The sequence below is a fragment of the Schistocerca gregaria genome, chromosome X, assembly GCF_023897955.1.
Source record: "Schistocerca gregaria isolate iqSchGreg1 chromosome X, iqSchGreg1.2, whole genome shotgun sequence".
Classification (NCBI taxonomy): Eukaryota; Metazoa; Arthropoda; class Insecta; order Orthoptera; family Acrididae; genus Schistocerca; species Schistocerca gregaria.
Genome location: NC_064931.1, coordinates 656,281,482 through 656,306,200, shown reverse-complemented (window position 1 = coordinate 656,306,200; position 24,719 = coordinate 656,281,482). Strand labels below are relative to the sequence as shown.

At 44.2% G+C, this 24,719-nt stretch overlaps 1 long non-coding RNA gene across 1 annotated transcript in view; it reads right to left on the bottom strand.

Moving 5' to 3' along the window:
* Positions 1 to 24,719, bottom strand: part of LOC126299498 (uncharacterized) — a 178,753-nt gene that overhangs the window by 45,571 nt on the left and 108,463 nt on the right. Inside the window, exon 2 of the long non-coding RNA XR_007552819.1 lies at positions 11,620 to 11,671. This is a non-coding gene — a long non-coding RNA (uncharacterized LOC126299498). The remainder of the gene's footprint in view (positions 1 to 11,619; positions 11,672 to 24,719) is intronic.

Sequence of the window (24,719 nt, the reverse complement as noted above, 5' to 3'; positions counted from 1 at the left end):
TGTCTGAAGAGTGTTGCCTGCCATCATGTGTAGTGCCATCAGTATAGTACGGTGGAAGTGGTGTTACGGTATGGGGGTATTTATCGTGGGTGGGGCGTGAGCTCTTTATTGTGCTTAAGAAGACGCTAAATGCGGAAGGATACGAACACAAAATGGTTCAAATGGCTCTCTGCACTATGGGGCATAATATATGTGGTCATCAGTCCCCTAGACATAGTATTACTTAAACCTAAGTAACCTAAGGACATCACACACATTCATGCCCGAGGCAGGATTCGAACCTGCGACCGTAGCAGCAGCGCGTTTCCGGACTGAAGTTATCAGAACCGCTTGGCCACAGCGGCTGGCATTTCACAGTATTGTGAACTGCGTACAGTAGATGAACAGTTCAGAGAAAGTCAGAAAGCAGCATTTGAGTGAGGGCAGTAACATTCTTAAAATGAACTGGCCTGTCTAAATTCCCAACCTGAACCCAATGCATCACCTTTGGGACGAGTCAGGACGTCGACGTCGCTACAGACACCAGCGTCCAACATCAATACTTTCTCTGGTTTCTGCTCTTGAAGAAAACTGGGTATCGTTTCCTCCATAGACATTCAAACACCTCATTGAAATCGTCCTAAGCAGAGATCAAGCCATCATAAGGGTGTAGGATAGACACATCCCACCTTAATGTCCAGTAATAGGTGTCTGGATACTTCTCATCACAAAATTATCTGCTCAGGGCACTTGATGAAATGAGTGACACCGATCAAGCTCTGTAGCGGATTCATTTCATGCAACTCCTTCTTCTCGTGCTGTTAAATGCCGGGGCAGCCCGCATGTTACAGAGTGATGTTTGATAATGGCCAGTATTCGTCATGTAACGGACAGAGACGAGTTTTTTTGAACGCGTATATTTGGTGCTGCCGTAGCTGGTGTGCGCGGTTGTATATCAAGGCGTTTCCGTCGTTCGTAAGATTTACGCGCGTTGGCATCAGATTCGCCAACGACCCGCCATTTGTTTTTTTTTCCCATTCAGAAGCATTCAGAAGGTATGGAGACTGACGCTTATTACCGATTAGCTGCGCACTTGCTGTAAGTTCTACTCATTGCTGAACCTTATGTCATCGTTCAATGTGCGAGAGGGAGAAAGCGACAGTAAAATATGTACGCGTTAAAACAACTCGTACTATTGAATGTTATCATCTGAGGAGAATGAACATGTCATCGTTTTTGTACGTAGTAGGGTGAATTTTGATGGCAATAAATACTTAAAAAACTAAACTATACTAAATTCGTTCGAACAGGCCATCACGGGCCAACAGTACCGACCGGCCGCCGTGTCATCCTCAGACCACAGGCATCACTGGATGCGGATATGGAGGGGAATTTGGTCGGCACACCGTTCCCCAGCCGTATGCCAGTTTAGGAGACCGGAGCCACAACTGCTCAATCAAATATCTCCTCAGTTTGACTCACGAGGGCTGAGTGCACCCCGCTTGTCGACAGCGCTCGGCAGACCGGATGGTCACCCATCCAACTTCCAGCCCAGCGTGGCAGCGCTTAGCTTCGGTGATCTGACGGGAACCGATCTCTCCACTGCGGCAAGGCCGTTGGTAATAAATACTTAATTTCTGTTCGAGATATTCACTTCGAGAACATGAGAAATGCAACAATAAATATTTGATTCGGTCTAAACGTATAATTCCTAGAGATTTATTTATTTATTTAATCGTGTCTGAGCTACAACTGTAATTAATTAATGGGCTATGTAGACTAGGTTCAAAATATAACTAAATGATAGTTATACATTCATATATACATTCATGATCTTCATATAACGTAAGTCGTCATTAGTGTCTATAGCAAGGCTCATATCTCTCTCCAGTCTTCGGCACACTTAACTGCAGCGGCGTTGGGCAATCACAGTTCTTGGAAGGTGCATGGGGCCAGCAAGGATGGACAGGTCAACAGGTGTGCCATCGTCTGTTTTCCTCCACATTGGCAGGGTCCTTCTTCGGCTTGAAGAGGTTATCTTTTGATCTTCCCATTTAACACCTCAAGTCTATTTAGGCTCTCCCTGACTCTCTTTCCAATTGTGATCCAGCAGGAAGTTTTTCTTCAATGTTTCAACTTTTCAGGCTGTCTTTATCCAATTTCTGTTTCCACATTGATTCTCTGCTTGTAGACTGACTTTCGTTTAGTGGACGTTCAACTTTTATGAAATCTTTCCTAGGTTTAAGTCTGGCCACCGCTGGCTGATGTGCATACAGGGGTTAACTTCTACCTTTGCACTGCCTGCTTCGTTCGGCCATCGCCAACGTCTGCCGTCTGATCTGTGTGTGTGGGGGGGGGGGGGCTATTCCAGAACACGTATAAAGGAGATCACGGTTTGTAGACTTCAGGCAGCCCGTAAATAATCGTTATGAGTCATCCAGTGCTGCATCTAGCTTCTGGGCATATGTCGATCTTCTCCATACGGTGCATGCATATTCAGCTGGAGCAAAGCACAATGCCAGGGATGATTCATGTAGAATTTCAGGATTTGCTCCCCAGTGTGAGATGGTAGGTTTGCGGAGTATACCGTTCAGTGCTGTACAGGTGCTGACAGATTGAGAACGGGAGTCCTTTATTTTCAATAAAAGAAAAGGGAATTTTCTTCCTATATGCGTGAGCTATGGATGGCAATGGATCTTCACAAAGCCATGCACGGGCCCTGGGTTGGCGACACATCAGATTTTTCCAGTATGTGCCGCTATCCCACGGCTTGTTCACGTGCTCGACGAACAAACAACCTTTCTGCCGACGGGTTGACGCTTAGGGAAGTGTCGCTTGCCTAGGCAGAGCTCCTACAGCAGCCAGTCAGAAAGGTCCAGGAGATCACGTGTGAGCGCCCACCGCGCCGAGCTGCGCGGACGAGGCGGGTGGATCGCTCTCTTTTACTGACAGGCCCCCGACGAGATCAGACGCATTGGCCGGTTGCCTCCGTGCACTTTTCGAGACCCAGCTCTTCTGTTTGCGCCTTAGGGCCGCTAAACTCACATAATGTACTCCGGCTAGGTCAATCAGTAAATGTTTTCTCAATAAACGGGAGGCAGTTTGCCGACCGGAGTTGAAAAATTAACACTTGTTCTTTTTTAGACCCCACTTCCACCTCAGCCACATCCTGACATGCACAGTGCGTTGACTTTCGCCCTAGTTTTTTCTACATGTTTCTTGTAAGACAGTGTTCGATCTAGCGGAACTCCAAGATAAACTGGGTTTGGGCAGTGTTTAACTGAGTTCCATTCGAATTGTAATTCCCTGTTTGCTTCCTTATTTTTCAGATGAAATAAACAAGTCTGCGTCTTCGCTGGATTCGGTCGAAGCTGGTTCTCGTTGTAATATTCAGTTCGTACTCCTAAGACATCTGTTAGGTTTCTCTCAATCTGTTTGATTGATCTTCATTGGCAGACAATGGCTACATCATCAGCATTCTTGTCGTTGGTCCAACTGGTTGGTCATTTGTATACAGATTGAAAAGAAGAGGGGACAAAACACTACCTTGTGGGAGCCCATTCTTTTGGTTCCTCCAGCAACTTCTTTGATCTTGAAATTCTACATAGTATCTTCTGTTGGAGATCAGTGATCTCACAACTTCTATCCCAACAGATAAACTGAGGTCATACCATGTAATACTCAATTAGCTCTGCAGCAAGGCGTACATAATCATAGTGTGGTGTCACCGCCAGACACCACACTTGCTAGGTGGTAGCCTTTAAATCGGCCGCGGTCCGGTAGTATACGTCGGACCCGCGTGTCGCCACTATCAGTGATTGCAGACCGAGCGCCGCCACACGGCAGGTCTAGAGAGACTTCCTAGCACTCGCCCCAGTTGTACAGCCGACTTTGCTAGCGATGGTTCACTGACTTCTACGCTCTCATTTGCAGAGACGATAGTTAGCATAGCCTTCAGCTACGTTATTTGCTACGACCTAGCAAGACGCCATTATCAGTACTATTGATATTGTAAACCCTGTATCGTCAAGAGCGACGTTCATCATTAATGGATTAAAGTTAAGTATTCCACCAGCTACGTCAGTTTTTCTCAATTCTAATTCCCTTGTCATGTTCCAGACCTCACGCCAGCCTGCGTGAGCTAAAACGCGTGCATTTCGGCTTCCTTTAGTAACACGGTGTTGGCTCTCCTGCCAACTACAACGCATAGTCTGTCTTTTACGTGTAATGGGCAGTCAAATGTGGTCGGGCCCACATGTTGCCAAGGTTCTTTCAACTGCGCTGCAGAATTTTCGCTGGATAGCCCTCACACATTCTCCATACAGTCTCTATTTTTTCCGTGTGATTTCCACATTTTTGGGATCCTGAAGAAAGATATTCGTGGCAGTCGATTTGCTTCGGAGGAAGAGGTGCACGACTGTGTACAGTCATGGTTCCTTAAGCAACCGCAAACATTTTTTCATAAAGACATTGACCGTCTTGTCTCGCGGTAGAAAAAATTTATTAACAATTATGTCGATTACTTTTGAAATGATAAACAGTTTACTTACTTTTTGTCCATCTGTTTCGTTTTCATTTGACAAATGGTTCAAATGGCCCTGAGCACTATGAGACTTAACATCTGAGGTCATCAGTCCCCTAGAACTTAGAACTACTCAAACCTAACTAACCTAAACACATCACACACATCCATGCCCGAGGCAGGATTCGAACCTGCGACCGTAGCAGTCATGCGGTTCCGGACTTAAGTGCCTAGAACCGCACGGCCACCGCAGCCGGCTTCATTTGACATCCTCCTTAATAGTATACCAGGTGTCCCTTCTCACAGTCGTCAAGTGCATTTTCTCTGATTTTTCAGCAGATTTTGCGATTTTATTTCTGCAACATATAGGTGGAGTCAACCCAAACAAATACTGCTCATCACGCCTTTCACATGACGCCTATTGTCTACGGAAAACCTCGGTTTGTTGACCGTTGCAAACAAAACGATTATTCAAGTGTAATTTTACGTATCCATTCGGTAGAGCGGTACCAGATTAGCCTAGTACGATAATTGTTTCATCGATCTATATTAAATGGGACAGCAAAACACGAAGAACATCCAGTTCTCCAACTTAGCAACGCTGCTGCATGGCGGTAGCAGGCAGCCCGGGCCTGGGCGGTTCTGTCGCTACTGGAATGCTAGTTATTCTTTGTGTTTTACTGTCCGTTTTAATATATATCGATAACACGAATATCGCCCTAGACTAATGTGAGACCGCTCTAATTCATTTTCTTTCCAACTGGATACAAACAGACGCTTTCCTTCGATTCTCGCTGTCGCATGACAGACGTGATGGGAAGTATTTGTTTGGGTTGACTCCAGCTACACATTGCAAAAACGAAATTGCAGATGCCTGCCGAAACACCAGAGAAAATGCGCCTGATGAATCTTAGGAGGAACGGCTACGGGGGCCTTCCGATCACGTTTCCGTCCCTTTTGTAGGAGCAGCAGGCACCGTGGGACTTTTGACCAATAGCCCCACCACTGATGACTTGCGCCAGTCGTTCACCAGCAGAAAGTGTGTTGTCACTGTCAGTCAGACGGTGCAGTCGCCGACAGCCTTCCTTTCCGTATAGTTTCCTAGGCCTAAGCTACCTAAATTCTACATACTGTGCGCAATGGAAATAATTACAACAAAGACAGGGAAGCCGTGTCTTCTCGAAGATCGTCATCGCTACCGTGTGCACGGAAAATGTGTTGAGTATTGGTTGTGCGTGACTTCCGAACTGAGTAATTGTCGAGGCGGTTTAAAAATTGCAAATGGCAGAACCGTGGCCGAACAGCAACATTCTTGCCTACCTGAAGAAGCAGATGTGCAGGTTAAGAAACGAATGCACAGCTGCAGGAACAGGGTCCATGAAGGGAAAGTCAGCACATGGTTTCAAAATTTTTAATGAGGAATCCCAAGACTGAAAGATAAATAATCCTGATATTCGGTCGCGAAAAAGGGGAGAAAATCCAGTGTGAAAATGGAACTGTTTTTACGGATGAACCACTCAACTGTACATCATACGCCGTGGTATTGGAAGCTTTTCTCCCAGATAACACTAAAAATAATATTCAGGACGTTTTCATGGATTCTAAAATAAGATGCATGGTGGTCATCGAAAACTGCTCTGCTATACTTTGAAATGGCTGCAGTTAAAGCTATGACAACAGTGTTTCTCGAAACATCCCATTCCGGTCTACAATTTCACTTCAACCACTGCCTGTGGAAGGAAATACAACAACATGGGTTAACGATAGAATACAAGGATGGAGAAGAAGTCCGATTGTTTTGCCGCATGTGTGCTGCAGTGGCACAGTTTCCACCAGTGTTGTTGGAAGCGTGGATGGTAATAATAGAGGAAACTCCCCAGTTGAGAAAAGGCAATGAAATTCGCAGAATATATGGTCAATTAATTAACAGAAAATTCTGGTATACCAATTTACACGTGGAATATTTTTAACTAGTGGCACAGGACCACGAGTGTTGACGAAGATTGGTCCTGAATAAATCGAAAACCTCCGGAAGCATACTTTCTGAAAAATAAGCTGAAAGAGAAAGCAGTAACTGCTATATTTTTAGTTAAATAAGTTTCCATCGCCTCTTCAAAAAAGAAGAAAAAGGTACATAAATCTTGACAAAAGGTTAGATGAATTTATAAGAATAGATATACAAAGACTACGGGGATTTAAGAAGACACGTGAGAAATTAAAATTCATAAAATAGGGGAAAAAGTTTAATTATTTGCTACAGTAATGTTGTAAATGAAAAAGAAATTTTAACATGTGTATGTACTATGTGCATAGCCAACCCTAAGGCTGGACAAATTGTGAAGGGATGATCCTATTACAAAACGATCAGCAGAGCGCTCTCGATGTTGGGATTCTTGTGATTGTCGGAACACCATAGCTGAAATATCTGTGATCGGGAACACCACGTTGAAGTCAGGGATATCAAAGCCCACGACAGCGGAAGGACCCTGTATGCAGTGACATACACAATCGTAAAAGTATTTATACAATTTGATATCTAAATATAATTTTATAACAGAGCAATACCTGTCATACTCTTTGTATAAATATAGTCAAATACTGAAATGACGAAGTTATTTCGTTCTTCTGTTTGTAAAAGCCTTGCTGTAAATCAGTTAATTACAGGAATGTAACATGTTGAAATTAATATGCCTCTCTCCCACTCTTCCTAACTAGCTTTTTTTCAGATTCAGGACCAACATGCAATTTTATTAAGTGGTGTACATCTCTGGAGATAACGTCTCTCTTATCTCCGCAAGCCGGCACAATGGTTGCAACAATATCATAGCCAATTCTTTCAACCGTCCATCAGAACTGAAGCAGTACTTTGTTTCTCGGGCTCGCACTATCAGAAGGATGTTCCTAAGTGCCCCATGTGCTGATTGACTTGGAGATATACGGTTCACTTTAGACTGCTCCCTGTAAGACCTCCTACAACGTCCACTACTTGTTTTCCCCGACTTCCTTGTTTATGGATCAAATGGCTCTGAGCACTATGGGACTCAACTGCTGTGGTTATCAGTCCCCTAGAACTTAGAACTACTTAAACCTAACTAACTTAAGGACATCACACACATCCATGCCCGAGGCAGGATTCGAACCTGCGACCGTAGCAGTCGCACGGTTCCGGACTGCGCGCCTATAGCCGCGAGACCACCGCGGCCGGCCTTCCTTGTTTATTTTGAACAACGCATACCGAGATTAAGTATTGTAAACGTATTTCGGAACCCCCATTTAGATCTCTAAAACACGAGATGTGCATAATTTTCTTCAACTTTACTCGGATAATTCATCATTTAACAAAAAATGGAAAATTAGTATTACGGTATTTAAGCCACATAGGATACCGCTGCCGACAGCAAGTGAAACACAGTAACACATGTGGCAAGCAGCTTGAGAAAGAAAGAAAGAAAGAAAGAAAGAAAGAGCGGTGTAGCATTGTGGGCTGGGAAGCCCCAAGGGGTTCGGTCGCTTAATCGGAAAGGGTCTGCTTCCTCAGCACACAATGGCCCCTTTCCAAGCGGTGTGTGGCAGTCGTGTCTTACGTGCATCTGTTGTGTTTAGATTACTGTAATGGATTTGTGTGTATAGTGTGGTCTCATGTCCGTGTTCTGTGGTGGTGAGACAAGGGAGAGGGGGAAACCAGATGCCGGTACATGGCCTACTCCTCTCGATTTGCACCAAGGGGACCGTCGGGGTTAACTTTCTCTTCTGATGGACGGACCACAGTCAACAGTGTCAAGTATTCCCTTTTCTGTTCCACTCGCAAATGGTATTTAAATGTCTCCGCGCGAGCCACAATTTCTTATTTCTTGTTTTCGCGGTCATGCGAAATGTACATTGCTGGCAATAGAATCCTTCTGGAGTCAGTCGCAAACACCATTTCGCTAAATTTTCTCAATGGTGTTTCGTGAAAAGAACGTCGTCTTTCATACAGGAATTACCAATTGAGTTCACGGAGCATCTCCGTGACAATCGCATGTTGATCGAACTCCTCGATAGCAGCACGCCTCTAAATTGCTTCACTGTGGTTCTTCAATCCGACCTCGTTGGGACCCCAAACACTCGAGTGCACTCAAGAATGGGCCACACCATTGTTCTATATGCGGCCTGCGTTATAGGTAAGCTAAACTTTCCCAAAATTCTCACAATAACTCTAAGTCTACAATTCGCCTTCCCTATTACCGTCATTACGTGCTCGTTCCATCTGATACCAGTTTGCAGCGTTACGCCTAGACATTTAATTGACGCAACTGTGTCACATACGATGCCATAATACTATATTCGAACATTGTTTTCCCTACTCTGTTGCATTAACTCATATTTTTCTACATTTAGAGCAAGCTGTGATTCATCGTTGAAAATAGAAATTCTGTCTATGTAATCCTGTAACCTTCTAAAAACAGTTGCTCACCGTATCCATCAGATCATTTTTGTTTATTGAGCACAAGAGGGGTCCTGTAACATTACCCTGAGGGTACTTCTGACGATACCCTCGTCTCTGACGAACATCCGTCATCCAGGAGAATGTACTGGCTTCTATTACTCAAAAATTCTTCGAGCCATTCACATATCGGAGACCCTATTCGTCTGTAATCAGCCTGCAGTACGGCACCGTCTGAAACGCTTTCCGGAAACCAAGGAGTGTAGACTCTCCCTGTTGCTCTTCATCCACGCTTCACGTGAGAAAAGGGCAACCTAAGTTCCGCACCAGCGATGCTACCGAACGCCAGTGCACAATAGTGCGTTAGCGAACTACTCACCCACAGCTCTCCCAAGGCCCAATGGTACCGACCGACCGCCGTGTCATCTCCTGCCGATAGGCATCACTGGATGCGGGTATAGAGGGGAATGTGGTCAGCACATCGCTCTCCCGGCCGTTGTCAATTGTCGTGGTCAGAGCCGCTACTTTTCGGTCCGGTAGCTTCTCAATTGGCCTCACAGGGGCTTAGAGTACCCCGCTTGCCAATAGCACACGGCAGACTATTGTAGTAGGGTCATCCACTGATTGCCATTCCCAGACAGTGTAATGTTGACTTAAAGTGACCCACAAATACAAAACTTAATGTCTCTCTCACGTCTATTCTGGCGGCTGTTGTTTAATTCTTGTCTATTAATGTTCTCTATAGAGGCGCTAAATAATTACTCGTTTGTTTCTTAACAGTCGAAAAAAAACGGACGTTCTTGTACTAAAAACAGAAGGCAAATGCGTGAAGTATGCAATGCAGAAGTCACGCGCAGATTCGCTAACATGTAGCAGGCGCAAATATACGTTTACGTCATCACTGATGTGTTCAGTGCGAAGAACCACAATAGAAAGCGCTCGTCGGCCCTGTACGTATCAGATGTGCTAGTAGGCCTGCGATTGCTGTGCTCAAATCAACGACCGCAAATTCCTGAACCGAGCACTCGATAAAACGTATTGTTCATCATTTTGGCCTTCTGTGAGCATTCGCTATCAGCATGACGTGTAACGCTCTGTCACAGTTATGAACACTGGAAGATTGAAGTGCGCAGCGTATCAATTCTTCCTCATTTAGCCCTCGTGCCACATAGCGTACGTCTTCCGTCTCTCTGTCTGAATGCTGCAGTTGCTCTCTTCCAAACGGAAATACGCAGAAACTATAAAATGTTATACATCTCCTATTGACTTTACTAACTCTGATACAGCATCCGCATTGCGCTAAATACAATCAGTTACAAGCTATAACTTCTTTTAGGCGCTATACGCAGCGAAAATAATGTAAACGCGAAATGCCACCGTTGTTTGGATATCAAAATAGCGGCGCGTAATTCACGAGCTGCGTATGCAGGCCATCATTACGTTTTGTCCAACGCACTCATTAGTATTCCTTTCAATCCATGCGTCGGAAACTGGCGTTAATGTCGAAAGTTGAGCCATCCACCGTTTATTTCCGCTAGTCGTAAACAACTGTGAGGTGCACATGAAGCATCACTTTCATGTGGCCGCGGAAACACTCTTTATAAAAACACGCAACGCTAACACAATTTGTGGACAGGGGGGGGTGACATGATGACCATCACTCTTAGTGAATGGTGCGCAACACTTGGGATCGAGCGAGGTGGCGCAGCGATTCAAATTCCAGTCCGACCACTTTGTTTTCTATAGTTTCTCTAAACCCATTACAGCAAATGTCAAGATGGTTCCTTGGTTCCTTTAAAAAGGAAACAACCGCGTATTACCACCTCGTTGCTAAGACTGATCTTGAGCTCCGTCGTCGGTGGAATGTTAAACTCTAAACTACCTCCTCCATTGCAAGAGCCAGGATGGTAAAGTGCCTCCGAAGACACAGATACAGAGAGAGAGACAGAGAGAGAGAGAGAGAGAGAGAGAGAGAGAGAATACGGGGGGGGGGGGGGGGGGAGAGGGAGAGAGAAAATAGGGAGGGGAACAGAGTTGTACATATGTCCCCCTCAATATTAACGGAACATGGTGTACAGAAAGTGAGAGAGCTATTAATAAAATTACGTAAGACGTAATGTTTAGGGTATACTTTTCGTATAAACATGTGTGTAATGCTACCTACTTCAGAAACCGCCCTCCATTCTCTAATAGTCTACTTTCTCTCTGCATTCATCGACAAATGTAAGAGCGAAAAATTAATTTCTTTCCAACGCAAAGACTACAAATATTTTTATAGTTGACAAAATACAACACAAATATTACATTTTATTAAGACCCACTAAGATCAAGTTGCCGCTATAATGATACACTTATCAAAATAACACTTGTGAATAGTTATCAGCTCTAGATACGTCATAGTGGATTACCAATAAACAGCATCGACGCCGTGTACCTTTGAAAAACTGAGATTCTCTGCCGGCCGAAGTGGCCGAGCGGTTCTAGGCGCTACAGTGTGGAACCGCGCGACCGCTACGGTCGCAGATTCGACCACTGCCTCGGGCATGGATGTATGTGATGTCTTTAGGTTGGTTAGGTTTAAGTAGTTCTAAGTTCTTGAGGACTGATGACCTCAGTAGTTAAGTCCCATACTGCTCAGAGCCATTTTTTAAATTTAATTTGAGATTCTCTACGAATTCAGATACTGAATACTTACGGTTAGGGCGCGTTCTGGCAGCCGCGGCACACATTCATGGTTCCCTCCAGACCTGAAATCAACGGTTCGTGTCAGAAACACATTACAGAATGCATTTAAGTTTGTTAGAAAACGTCAAGCTCCACATTCACCAGGCAGAGTATCAACTAAGAAAATTATTCAACTAGAAGGATAAAACAGAAACAAACTATTCAGATGAATTAATTCATTAGTCAAGTTCTTACTGCGAGATGAAGTAGTAGGCTTCTGGCATATTTCACTCAAGAAAGAGCATGAAATGAGGGAGTAAAATAGTGTACGACGAACACTGCGGGAATGTATACTGCTGGAGCTTCGGAGATTATCACGTTAGTTTCTGACGACTACGCAAATCTGAACACCTCTGCCCAAAGGACGCAGGCTCTTTTGCTGTACCACATGATATTAAGGCGAGATAAATAAAGAGAGATCATTTTCTTTTTTGTAATTCAATTAAATTGAGTGGTATCTTTCTCTAAAGCGACTCCACACCGAGCAAGCCTTTTACTGCAGACGCCTCATTCAGTACTGAACTGTAATAAAATATTAAACATTACAGTCAGTTTATTGTTTCTTTACTATTTTCAGAAATAGGCCTATACTATACTGAAATTATACAGGATTAACTTTTTCAGTTTTTTCCGTTCTTTCTTCTCGGAGAACCAACTACGTAACATTACTATGTAACACAACAAACGTCTCGCTTCATTGACTAAACAACCCGCCTCCGTAGCGCTACTACTAACGCTGTGCGGTGGCGCTCGGTTGGGAGGTAAGCTGGTTCGAGTCCTGGTGTTGGAAAATATTCACTGCCAGTACTTGGCCGGCAATGGGAGGAGACATTTGTGATCCTTCCGCTGGATAGGATCGTTAAGCTCGGCACCATCTTTCGTACTATTCTAGAGCCATGGGGTTATGTGCCGGCATTCATAACAGCACAACACTACAGTGTGCACGCATTCGTCGCAGTCATCCGGTCGGCACCGCTACACATCTGACGCTTCGCAACAGGTCGGAAGTAGGCAAGGCAAACGATCTCCACTAAATGCATGCCAAGAGCGTCGATGCAGAACTCCGCATCTGTTCCGCCTACGATCATTTCCTCAGTATGGGACTACTTTGACGTTGAAATATATGACGAGTAAAAGTAGTACACTACTAGCCATTAAAATTGCTACACCAAGAATATATGCAGATGATACACGGGTATTCATTGGACAAAGATATTATACTAGAACTGACGTGTGCTTACATTTTGACGCTAATTGGGTGCATAGATCCTGAGAGATCAATACCCAGAACAACCACCTCTGGCCGTAATAACGGCCTTGATACGCCTGGGCATTGAGTCAAACAGAGCTTGGATGGCGTGTACAGGTACAGCTGCCCATGCAGCTTCAACACGGTACCACAGTTCATCAAGAGTAATGACTGGCGTATTGTGACGAGCCAGTTGCTCGGCCACCATTGACCAGACGTTTACAGTTGGTGAGAGATCTGGAGAATGTGCTGGCCAGGGCAGCAGCCGAACATTTTCTGTATCCAGAAAGGTCCGTACAGAACCTGCAACATGCGGTCGTGCATTATCCTGCTGAAATGTAGGGTTTCGCAGGGATCGAATGCAGAGTAGAGCCACGGGTGGCAACACATCTGAAATGTAACGTCAGCTGTTCAAAGTGCCGTCAGTGCGAACAAGAGGTGACCGAGAAGTGTAACCAATGGCACCCCATACCATCAAGCCGGGTGATACGCCAGTATGGCGATGACGAATACACGCTTCCAATGTGCGTTTACCACGATGTCGCCAAACACGGATACGACCATCATAATGCTAAACAGTACCTGGATTCATCCGAAAAAATGACGTTTTGCCATTCGTGCACCCAGGTTCGTCGTTGAGTACACCATCACAGGCGCTCCTGTCTGTGATGCAGCGTCAAGGGTAACCGCAACCATGGTCTCCGACTGATAGTCCATGCTGCTGCAAACGTCATCGAACTGTTCGTGCAGATGGTTGTTGTCTTGCAAACGTCCCCATCTGTTGACTCAGGGATCGAGACGTGGTTGCACGATACATTACAGCAGTGCGTATAAGATGCCTGTCATCTCGACTGCTAGTCATGCAAGGCCGTTGGGATCTACCACGGCGTTCCGTATTACCCTCCGGAACCCACAGATTCCATATTGTGCAAACAGTTACTGGATCTAGACCGACGCGAGCAGCAATGTCGCTATACGATAAACCGCAATAGGCTACAATCCGACTTTTATCAAAGTCGGAAACGTGATGGTACGCATTTCTCCTCCTTACACGAGGCATCACAACATCGTATCACCAGGCAACGCCGGTAATTGCTGTTTGTGTAGGAGAAATCGGTTGGAAACTTTCCTCTTGTCAGCACGTTGTAGGTGTCGCCACCGGCGCCAACCTTGTTTGAATGCTCTGAAAAGCTAATCATTTGCATAGCACAGCATCTTCTTCCTGTCGGTTAAATTTCGCTTCTGTAGCACGTCATCTTCGTGGTGTAGAAATTTTAATGGCCGGTAGTGTATATTCTATGCCGTTTACGCCTAACAAGTACGTACACACTTCTTCTAGGCCAATTTACGAAAGGAGCGAAAAAAGTCAACTATCCACCTTGTGTATCCTAATTTAATTCTGTTAAGTTTAACTCCAAGCCCTTAAATGAAAAATATATTCCAAGCGGCAAAATGATTTTGCACTCATGTTAGAAATTTTTACTTTTGCAAGCCTAATAAATTCCGTACTAAAATTATGTAACTGTTCTCCCTCTCACTCCTTCGCTCTACTTCTAAAAAGCAAACACAGTTTGGAAAATATGAAGTTACTGTTGTGGCTGGCTTCAACAAACCACGTGTGCCAAACAGTGTTTCCATCTTCATGTTTGGCATCTCTCTCGAAAACCTATTGTTACAGTAGTTAAAACCTAACGCTCATAAAGTGAAGGTAAGAAATCAGCAACGCCGTTTGAAATTTCAGCGCTTGTGAACAAATAAATTTCTGGGTGGTAGATGGTACTGATTAAGCATGGCTCTCTCCCGTAGCCCAGTATATTCCGAATATCACCACCTTATTACAGTTTTCCTGCCAGTAAAACGGAATGATGCATCTTGAGGTAGTCATACAATAACAGATTCCGGCTAACAACTTTCAATATAAATGGACATAGTAATTCGAAGTCGGACGTAAGTAAAGCGACATCTGTTCCGCTACAGCTATGACCCGTCCAGTCGTCATGACTGATAAATAATGAAATTTCAATATGTGACCGTCTTCTGTGAAATATATACATATTTCTGACTGTCCCATTTCGCCCACGCTGCTATAGCGACAATCACTGATCGTATATCCTCACTGTTACCGGACATTTCAGCGCAGTATATTTTTTTCACGATTTTTTGTGCGTCTCGTTATTTATTACGAAAATTTTTGACCTGCGCTATTAACTCAGTTCGTAAATGCAACGCTAAATTAAAAACTGTTACGCTTATAGTATAAGATACCTGTTTATTAGTTTAGTTTCTAGAACCTGAACGGCCATCATGTCTTGTTTGTAGTATTTCGAAGTCGAACGTGAGTAAAGTGACATCTGTTCAGCTACAGCTATGATCCGTCCAGTCGTCACGACTGAAAAATGTAATGTAAAAGACGCTAAAACCTTCACAAATAAAAATAATAATAGTAATAACAATATTAGTGAGTGGTTATTAAACAGTCATTTTTATACCAGAATCAAATGCGGTAACAACCGACAAGTTGGTCTTTTTTAGAAACCAAGTACATTAAATCTGAAACTATTTTCCATTCAGCAAAAAACTGCCACAAAGAACCCGAAATTTACCGACCAAATTCAAACGAGTAGTCGGTCCTAGTTATGTTGCTTGTCCCTATGTATTTGTCTAGAGCCGTTAACTATGGCGAGGTACAAATAAATGCCGTAGGAAATAACGATGTCGAATTTTTGTGGCATTTCTGAACGGCATAATTATGATAGCTTCAAAAATATTATGCCAGATGCACTCCAAGATACAGACACTCTTCGCAGTCGTCTTCGCTAGATTGTTTTCATGTAAATGACACAAAACATTTTAGGACTCAACGTTCATGATCTCTTAGCCTGAAGCAGTTGCTACGTGTTTAGACTGGGCCACTGGAAGTAGTACAGTCAGCTGTTAATTAAACATGAATCGAGTAGAATCAGAGACTAGTATGTGATAAAATGACTTGTGGATCACACTAAATACCCTAGTATAGACAACAAGTGTTTTAAAACCAAGCGTAAGTCCCGCAGCTTGCAGACGAAACCGGGACTACAATTGTTTCTTTCCCGGAACTGTCAGATCTGTGCAAGTGCTCGCCTGTTACGAGACCGTGACGCAGCGAATGTTACGCGCCAACAGGAAACAAAAAAGCATACTCGTCAGCAGCAGGGTCAGAACTTATGTCACACCAGTTATTGCTGATATGTATGAAACTTCTCTATCACGAGAATAGAGGAAAAATCTTTGTCTTTCTGTTTTGGATAACAGGACTTCAGTTCTCCGCAAACTAGCAGTAAGTTTGCAGACAATAATTCTGTATCAGAAAATGTGAAAGACTTCCATTATCAACAACATTTGATAACACAAAAAAAATTCCAAATGTTACTGTTGAGGAGTCTCACCTGTCAACCTTCCAACATTTCCAGCGGTTTGTGTCTGCCGCGATAATTCCGTATTTCTACATTACATGCTTAGAATGAAGACACATAAACCATGCAAAACCACAATTATTTTGATGTGGATTGCAATACTACGCATAGGTCCCACATGTGTTGTAAGACAGTCCCCTCTCCAATATAACTCTGAATGTCTTCCGCCCTCATTCTTGCATTACAGTACTTTCATTTCTAGAGATTATATGAATAAATTGTCAACAATTCCAGATAGCTTACAACCATATGAGAAAGAGCAGTTCTTGTCACTCCTCGGCAGTATTCACAAATGCTACTGATTGCACTTCGCAGAATTAGTAGATAATACGTTTGTATTACACACGTGGTGGACAAGCACTAAGTTCATAGTGACACGGGTATTAAAGCTGACGTCACGCCACACGTATCTCATCAAGCAAGTAAATGATTCCAGTAGCGACTACAAACTTTCCTGCAGTCTGCCTCAGTAGCTGCGCGGTCAGCACGGCTGGTGGCTAACCCAAGGGGCCCGGGTTAAAAAAAAATGGCTCTGAGCACTATGGGACTCAACTGCTGTGGTCATTAGTCCCCTAGAACTTAGAACTACTTAAACCTAACTAACCTAAGGACATGACACACATCCATGCACGAGGCAGGATTCGAACCTGCGACCGTAGCAGTCGCACGGTTCCGGACTGCGCGCCTAGAACCGCGAGACCACCGCGGCCGGCGGGCCCGGGTTCGATTACCGGCCGGGTCGGAGATTTTCTTAGCTCGGAGGTTGGATGTTGTGATGTCTTTACGTTCGTATCGTCAGAAATATCATTCCACTTTTGAGACGGCTGTATCAGCACGTTCAGAAAGCCAGTAAATAAAAATAGTACAATAACTGACCTTTCTACACGTCTAGTGACGACTTATGAATGTCCAGTTCTTCAACCATATTTGTTGTTTATTATGTAGAAGATGTTTAGCATCACTGTCTCCCAAAAAGAAACACAATCTTAAAATGATTCGCCTATCATGTCATCAGGTTACATTTGGTTCGGTCGTACTTTAATTGTCAGTGTCTGAGCCAGAACAATTCTGGCTCAACAGTAGCGACATCTACGACCTATCTGTTGTCACTTCGTAGGGGCACAAAATTTGTTTCGATAATGAAGCTAGCAGCGAAAAGTTTTTGAGCGAAAAACAACGTAAACGTGCTTATCGAAATAGGGCGTCATTCTATAAACTGTGGATGGCGATCGACGCTTTCACCTCACACATCATTTAATGAAGATATTGATATAATAAAGAAATTGATAGAATCAAGATATTGTTAATCAATGATAATCTAGGCAAATAATCTAAAGAGACCGATAAAATAATCACTAACGTATTTTCGTAACATTATAAACAACGAACAAAATTATTCTTAAAATGGAGCTGTTTTCTGCTTCCATAATAGTAATTATCGACCAGAGAACGTCACTGATACAACAGGTACTCTGGAGTTAAACACAATACTTCTAACTGAGAAAAAAAAGAAACGATAAAGACTAAGCTATATCCCTGTAAGAGCAAATCCAGGGTCTCGTGTTACAACAATACTAGGGTGAGAACGTAAGTTAAAAGTGGGTTACCAAGCCCAAGACATTAATGTGTTCAGTCATGGGATGGCACACAATCACATCAGCTGACGTCACTATGGTTCGAAATTCTCCCCATCTATTTTGATTCGTGATCTACACAAAAGCTAAAGACGGTGTCGTTGACCCTCAGTACTTCTCATATCTGAAGAAAGGAAGGGAGATTGTAGAGTTTAACGTTGACGACGAGATAATTAGGGAAGATTCAAATCTGAACATAAGTTCCGTTGTTAGAGTTTTTATTTTCTAAGTGCCAGTAAGCTATGACGAGCGAGTGGTGGTTGAAGCGTAGAAAACCCTACCCGATAGTAATGTGCGATGTCTGTCGTGATAATTCGCCTTACTTTATTATTTATTGCTATTTACTTGTTCCCGTGTGGCAATGATGACACTGGTTTTTATATCTTCATATCTGTCTTACTGTTCTCTTTTTTAAAAGAAACTTTGGAATAACAACGTCTTTAGTGCAGAAGATTCTAAATATTTCTGATTTTTACTTTACCGTTGTGCAGCTTGGTTGTTCAGTTGTTTAAGTGTTGGATTCATGGCAAAAAGATTCGGAGAGCGATCTGTTGGTGACCCTGGGAAGTTTTGTGGCACTTCACGCGACAAAAGTCTGAAACTCCTAAAAAGCCTAAGGCACTGCACTCTTGGGATTCCTCGTAAAAGTGCTGATGTCAGCAGTTATAGATGGGCTGGCATGGTTCAGAATTTGACAAGGGAACATCACCTTCCATACCACCTACGGCTAGTAGCACGCTGTGCACTTAATACCATTCTTTGAGTCGATCAAAGGAAACAACAGATACCGAAAAAAGCCTTCACAAACAATTATTTCTCACGAATTTCCTGGTTAAACAGGTCACATAACGTTTTTATCTGTCTATCCGAAATACCGTTTTTGTGTGATATGATGACCGCAATGAAAAACGCGTGATAAGTTTAATAATGTACCGCTAATATTGTACATGACTAGCCGAAGAATTTGCATTATCTATACTTCCTTTCGCTTCTCAGTGCATTTTCCTTTCAGCTACAAATGTCATCGGTTATTGTGCTGATCCGTCAGTGAAATCCAAATTAAGGTCCGTTCCCTGTGTTTAGATCACACAAAGTTTCAGACTTGACTACTGAAATTCCGTTCAACACTAATGAATTTGGAAAACGTTACCAATTCGTGCAATGGAATAAGTCAGGGCGACGTTTGTGAATTGAAGAAAAAAAGATGCAAGTTTTAGGTACACAATGCTGACCCTGGAAGACAGGTCTTTTACATCAGTCGGTGAGGCAGCGTAAACGTGGAACTTGTTCTGATAAAAGGAGGAACGAACTCCAGTTGCAGAGAATGTACAACAGTGAAAGATTATTGAATTTCATTCTTCAGCAATGTGTGCTGTTTCATTTCCAAGTGAGGTAGCAAATTTGCACAAAAAATTCCTAGAAACTGATAATATTTCTCCTACAGATAACAACACAAATTTTGCCGTGCACTTTCTGTAATACAAGCGCTGTGTTGTGTTGTGAGAGTCGCTTAATAATTTTGCACGTATCAGATTCTCTTTCCAGATAAGCGTAGAAATTCAGAGAGTTTGTGCGGTCAACTGCACACTTAGTTGCAACAGGACGCTGCACGGTTGTAAGCGAAGCTCGCTTGAGCGTAATTGTCGTGTACATATGACAAAATGGCGTACAAACGCAGCCGTGTAATTTGAAGACGGCAGACAACCCTTTGTATCCAGTCGATAAGTTTCAGTCACTCCGGTCCTGTTGCTACATATGAGGTAGTGCTGAAATGTGGTACCACCGAATTTTTCATGCGAAAACTCGTAAAGCTTTTCAAATAAAACAATTATTAACATTCTACATCTTCATTCTTCATGTCTACATATTTGCAGCCCTGTGCCGACAGAGGGCTCCGAATTGTAGCGTGTAACGTGGCGGTGTTTAACGGAATTGTGTAGGTGCGTGAGAAAGAGCGCGCTGTAATCGAGTTTCGTTTTCGAAGAGTTCGTCCACACATGCAGTACCCTATCTTTCAGCATATCAATCCCAGACCACACACGAGTGCTGCGACATATTCGACAATGCGATGCGCCTTAGGTTCACCGTCATCGATCATCCTCCATACAGTTCCGAATTGCCTCCATCCGATTTTCATCTGTTTCCAAAAATTAAAGAACACTTTTGGGGTCTTCACTTTGATAGTGATGACATGGTGCAAGCAGAGCCGCGCGGAGTGGCCGCATGGTCTTGGGCGCCATGTCACGGATTACGCGGCCCCTCCCGCCGGCAGTTCGAGTACACCCTCTGGCATGGGTGTGTATGTTGTTCTTAGCATAAGTTGGTTTAAGTATTGTGTAAGTCTAGGGACCGATGACCTCAGGAATTCACACACATTTGAACATTTGCGGGCAGAGGTGAGGTTGTGGCATCGTCAACAAAGTCAAATATTCCACAGTGACGATTTCAACAAACTGGTCATTCGGTGGGAGAAATGTGTTCATCACCAGGATGACTATGCTGAGAAATACATATGTGGACATAAAGAATAAAGATGTAGGATGTTAATAAAATTTGTTTTATTAAAAACCTTCAAGGTTTTTCACGTAAAAAAAAATTGGAGACATTAAGTTTCAGCTCGTCCTCATAGTTTCTGAAAAAAAAAAACATACATATCTGAAATCCAGCTGCAGATTTTTTGAAAGGCAACACCTCAAATTTTTTGCAGTATTTGAAACTTTGTTCCCATTTACAACATATGCTTTTGTTTCGCTGTGATACTAAGAGACAACTGTTGCATGAAAGCTTGCCAGAATTTATGTGTATGAATGACAGCAGGTACATGAAGCACTCGATTTAAAGAACATATCGCAGCAAATGATGTAATGTTGATTTCCGTTTTTCACGATTCTAATTTTTGCAAATAGCATATTGCGGCATTTAAAATAATGCACGTGTGTTTTAGACATGGTTTTCCCATGTGCTTGAAACATAAATTGTCGAATGGCTCCAACTGTGGCCGATGTGCAAGACATCAACTTCTTGTATCACACAGAACCTTCAACCTTGAACCGCAATAGTTTCTAAGGAATCTACCGACTGGTAAAATATATGCCACGGCTTCTTCTTCCAAACCTTTCCTCGTGTCTCCCCTGGGTGGGCGTGTTAGTTCGGATTTGTCAATTTTAGTGGCAGAGCGCGACCAGATGTCCTTCCATACGCCACACCTACCTCCTCCTCCCCCCCCCCCCCCCCCCCTACTGGCGGTACTCGTGCAAACCATCTGTCTCCTTCTAAAGTTATCATACGTTTAAGAGTGAGGGCGTTTTCTAAATCTTTGCGTACCGTATATCGTGTGTGGGACATGGGTACCACTCCGATATTTACCTAGCCATATGGGGAAATCCACCTAAAAACTACATCCAGGCTGGTCATCATATTCGTCTCCGCCAGATGGGTTCGATCCAAAGCCGACGCGGCTCCGTGAATACCGGAAGCGGCGTTTTAAAACGCTCGGCTATCCGGTCGGTTCAACGCCATATGCCATACCAGAAAAGAAATCACAGCGATAAATGAATAAAACGTAAGCACCGTAGAACATGTTTTGGCTTGCAGTATTAACGCAGTGATGGTTCACTAACGTATCAGTTCATGTAGTAAATAGGCCAAAGTGACAGAAATTGGCTTCCAGGCTGCAGACAGGTGTCTAGTAACATAGTGATTGATGATAGCGGACGACGAGGCTACAGCCACCGTGGGAAAGATGTTACACGGGGTCTGAATTTGGGGACTTGCAACAAGCGTGACGCACTTGAGGCAGTCAGCGGTGCTTCGCAGCTGAGTGTGGCGTTAGTCACGCGTGTGCGGTACAGTCGGCGCCAATGCGATGCAACAGCGCGCAGCGCAGCTACTGCTCAACGAGGCATCGCTACTGCCGCGGAACACTGCGGCGAACCGTTCGCAGCTCGTACCTGCTTCCACCACAATGAGAATGGGATTTGGGGAAATCGGCGGTGGCGCTGCAGGATGAGTTATCGCCGATAAATTTATAAATTAACACTTTCTCAGCTTCGGTCACTGGTGTAGAAGTAACACTTAGTTACCCGACGTCTAAACGCATAATTTAACCCCCGGCACGCACGCACGCACGCACGCACGCACGCACACACACACACACACACACACACACACACACACACACACACACACACACACACACGCGCGCGCGCGCGCGCTACGAATCATCTCCACCAGATAAAGTCCCGCCCCCACTTAATTAATGTCCAAACCGAACACGAGTACGATAGATAACACTTTAGCATGCAGAACAACTAGTAGCTTGAGATAGATTCGAATCCCAAATACACCGTGAAAAATGACCGAATAAAATAACAAGGAACCATCCGATGGTGGACGTATGTAGCGCGGAGTTCTAGTGCGTGTAAGTTTCCTAACTTGTATGTAGCGAGGGAGTTTATCACATACGGACCTCTCTATTCAATTGATTCAACAAGTAAGGGGAAAGAAGCTAGCCAACTCACACATTCAACTGTAGTGATTTAGGGGAACTTGAAATACTAAATCAGGATGACCGGGCCTGAATACAAGTCCTCTTCCCCCACCCCCAGTCAAGACGACGATTCCGTTTATTCTATTGTTGCTCCTCTTATTTATCTTACAGAGTTCCATTACTGATTAAAATGAAATGATTTCATGGCTTTTCTGGTCGGTTCTTAGGCAGCCTGGTGCAAGTCTTTGTATTTGACGCCACTTCAGCGATTTGCGCGTCGATGAAGATGGGAGGAAATGCTAATGACAACACAAACACCTAGTCCCCGAACGGTGAAAGTCTCCGACCCGGCCGGAAATCAAGCCGGGACGCTGCGATCTAGAGAGCTGCGGACGTCGCTTTCTGGTAACAACCACTTTCGTGAATTGGTTTTCGACATCACAGCAGCGATAATTGGCAGTAACAAGGTAATTATGAGACCGAAACTACGAGTAATAGGAACACGTTACGGATTGCACACTCGCAAACAGGTAATCTACTTCCAAGTTACGGTTTGGTCAGACGTGTACATGCGTGACGTTCAAGATGCCGCTGTAGGAGTAAATTCGTTCCTCGAAAGGAAGCTACTGCAGTTGTCACCGCAGTACTAAGTATTGACAGAGACTGCAGTAAATGCAGAAGTTGGAGGCGGCCCAAGTTAACTGTGACACGCATTGCGAAATGCAGATCGGCGATTAGGGAGAGCGTGCGGAGGAAGCAAAGGTCGGTCGCCGGGCAAGCAGATACCATCGTGGCTTTTGTTGCGTAACATATGCAGACGCCAGCGCGCCGGCTCTCCTGTTTAAACAGGGACAGCTGTTCGCAGGGTTTCCTGTCGCCCTTAGGTCGAGGCCGAAACGTGGCTCCAGCAACAAATGCTACGGGCACACGTGTAGCCACCCGCTCACGTTTACGACCATTGCTTAAAAACCTAGCTCGCCCACAATTTAAAACAGCCACTGTTTCTCTGTCACGCCCTTTGCTTTAGAACTACAGAGTCCCCACTCTCTCCACGCAACTACGCCACAAGTTGCTCCCACAGGGAGTTTCCCAACGTTATACAGGCCCTTCCGCACCGCGTGTTTTACATTAGTGGCGCTGCTGTGTCCGGATACGCGCATGGAGCATTTATTTCAGTAAACATCTTAACACTGAACAGAATACGAAAATTAGTAACTAACTCAAAAATGCACGAATAAAATCTACGCGGTACCAGTAGCGTTCTTCCGACTGAGGGCACTCCCCCCATCCCCTCTTAATCCCTCGAAGTAGTGCCACTAATTCTTGAGTTTATAGACGATAACACCATCGCTGTGAAGAAGACTGGGCGAGCAGTCGGAATGCTGTGCTGGCAAATGGTTTCTACAATCCAGGTTGTTGCTCGCTAGCGGTATCCTAGATGAGATGTTTTCAGAATGAGTAATACGTCATACAGCAGTGATGGAAGAAATTATCGTATGTTCTGTGCATAATCCTGCGATAAATTACCAAAAAGCCTATTGCTCCATCGCTAACCCACCTAGCTTACACTATGGCCTTGCGAGCTCAAATATCAGTGGGTATTCTCAGTCTGCGAGGACGCTGAAGCCATTAACATCTGGTCCACATAGAGGTTATTTGAGATACTATCTCAGTGTGTACGGATGAAGAGAAACCACTCCGGTAGGGTGCTATGTGATTTGGTTAAGCCACTTAAGAACAAAATCAAATGGCCGTGCCGTCAGTTGAGCCCTGCTCCTCCCCAGTACGTTCCACGTAACAGACCTCTTCGTAAAGGATGGATACAATGTGACTGGAGCAGCAGAAGATGGGAAGCCCAGCTCAGCTAAGCAGAAAGGAAAAAGAAAAGGAAGATTCGGCGATGAGGACAACTGGACGGGCAGCCGTGTCATCCGCTACCACTTATGGCGTCAAGAGACACATAGGGAAGGAAATGGGGTCCACACACCCCTTTGTCGGCTTTCCAAACCATGGAACCGTTACTTATTCAAGTAGCTTCTTAGCTGGTATCACTAGGCTGAGTTGACCCCGTTCCCGTCCTCTCACTGCCTCGTCATGACTGGGTGTTGTGTGATGTCCTTAGGTTAGTTAGGTTTAAATAGTTCTAAGTTCTAGGGGACTGATGACCATAGATGTTAAGTCCCATAGTGCTCAGAGCCATTTGAACCCTTTTTGAACCGTCCTCTCACCAAGGAAAAAACACTGGCA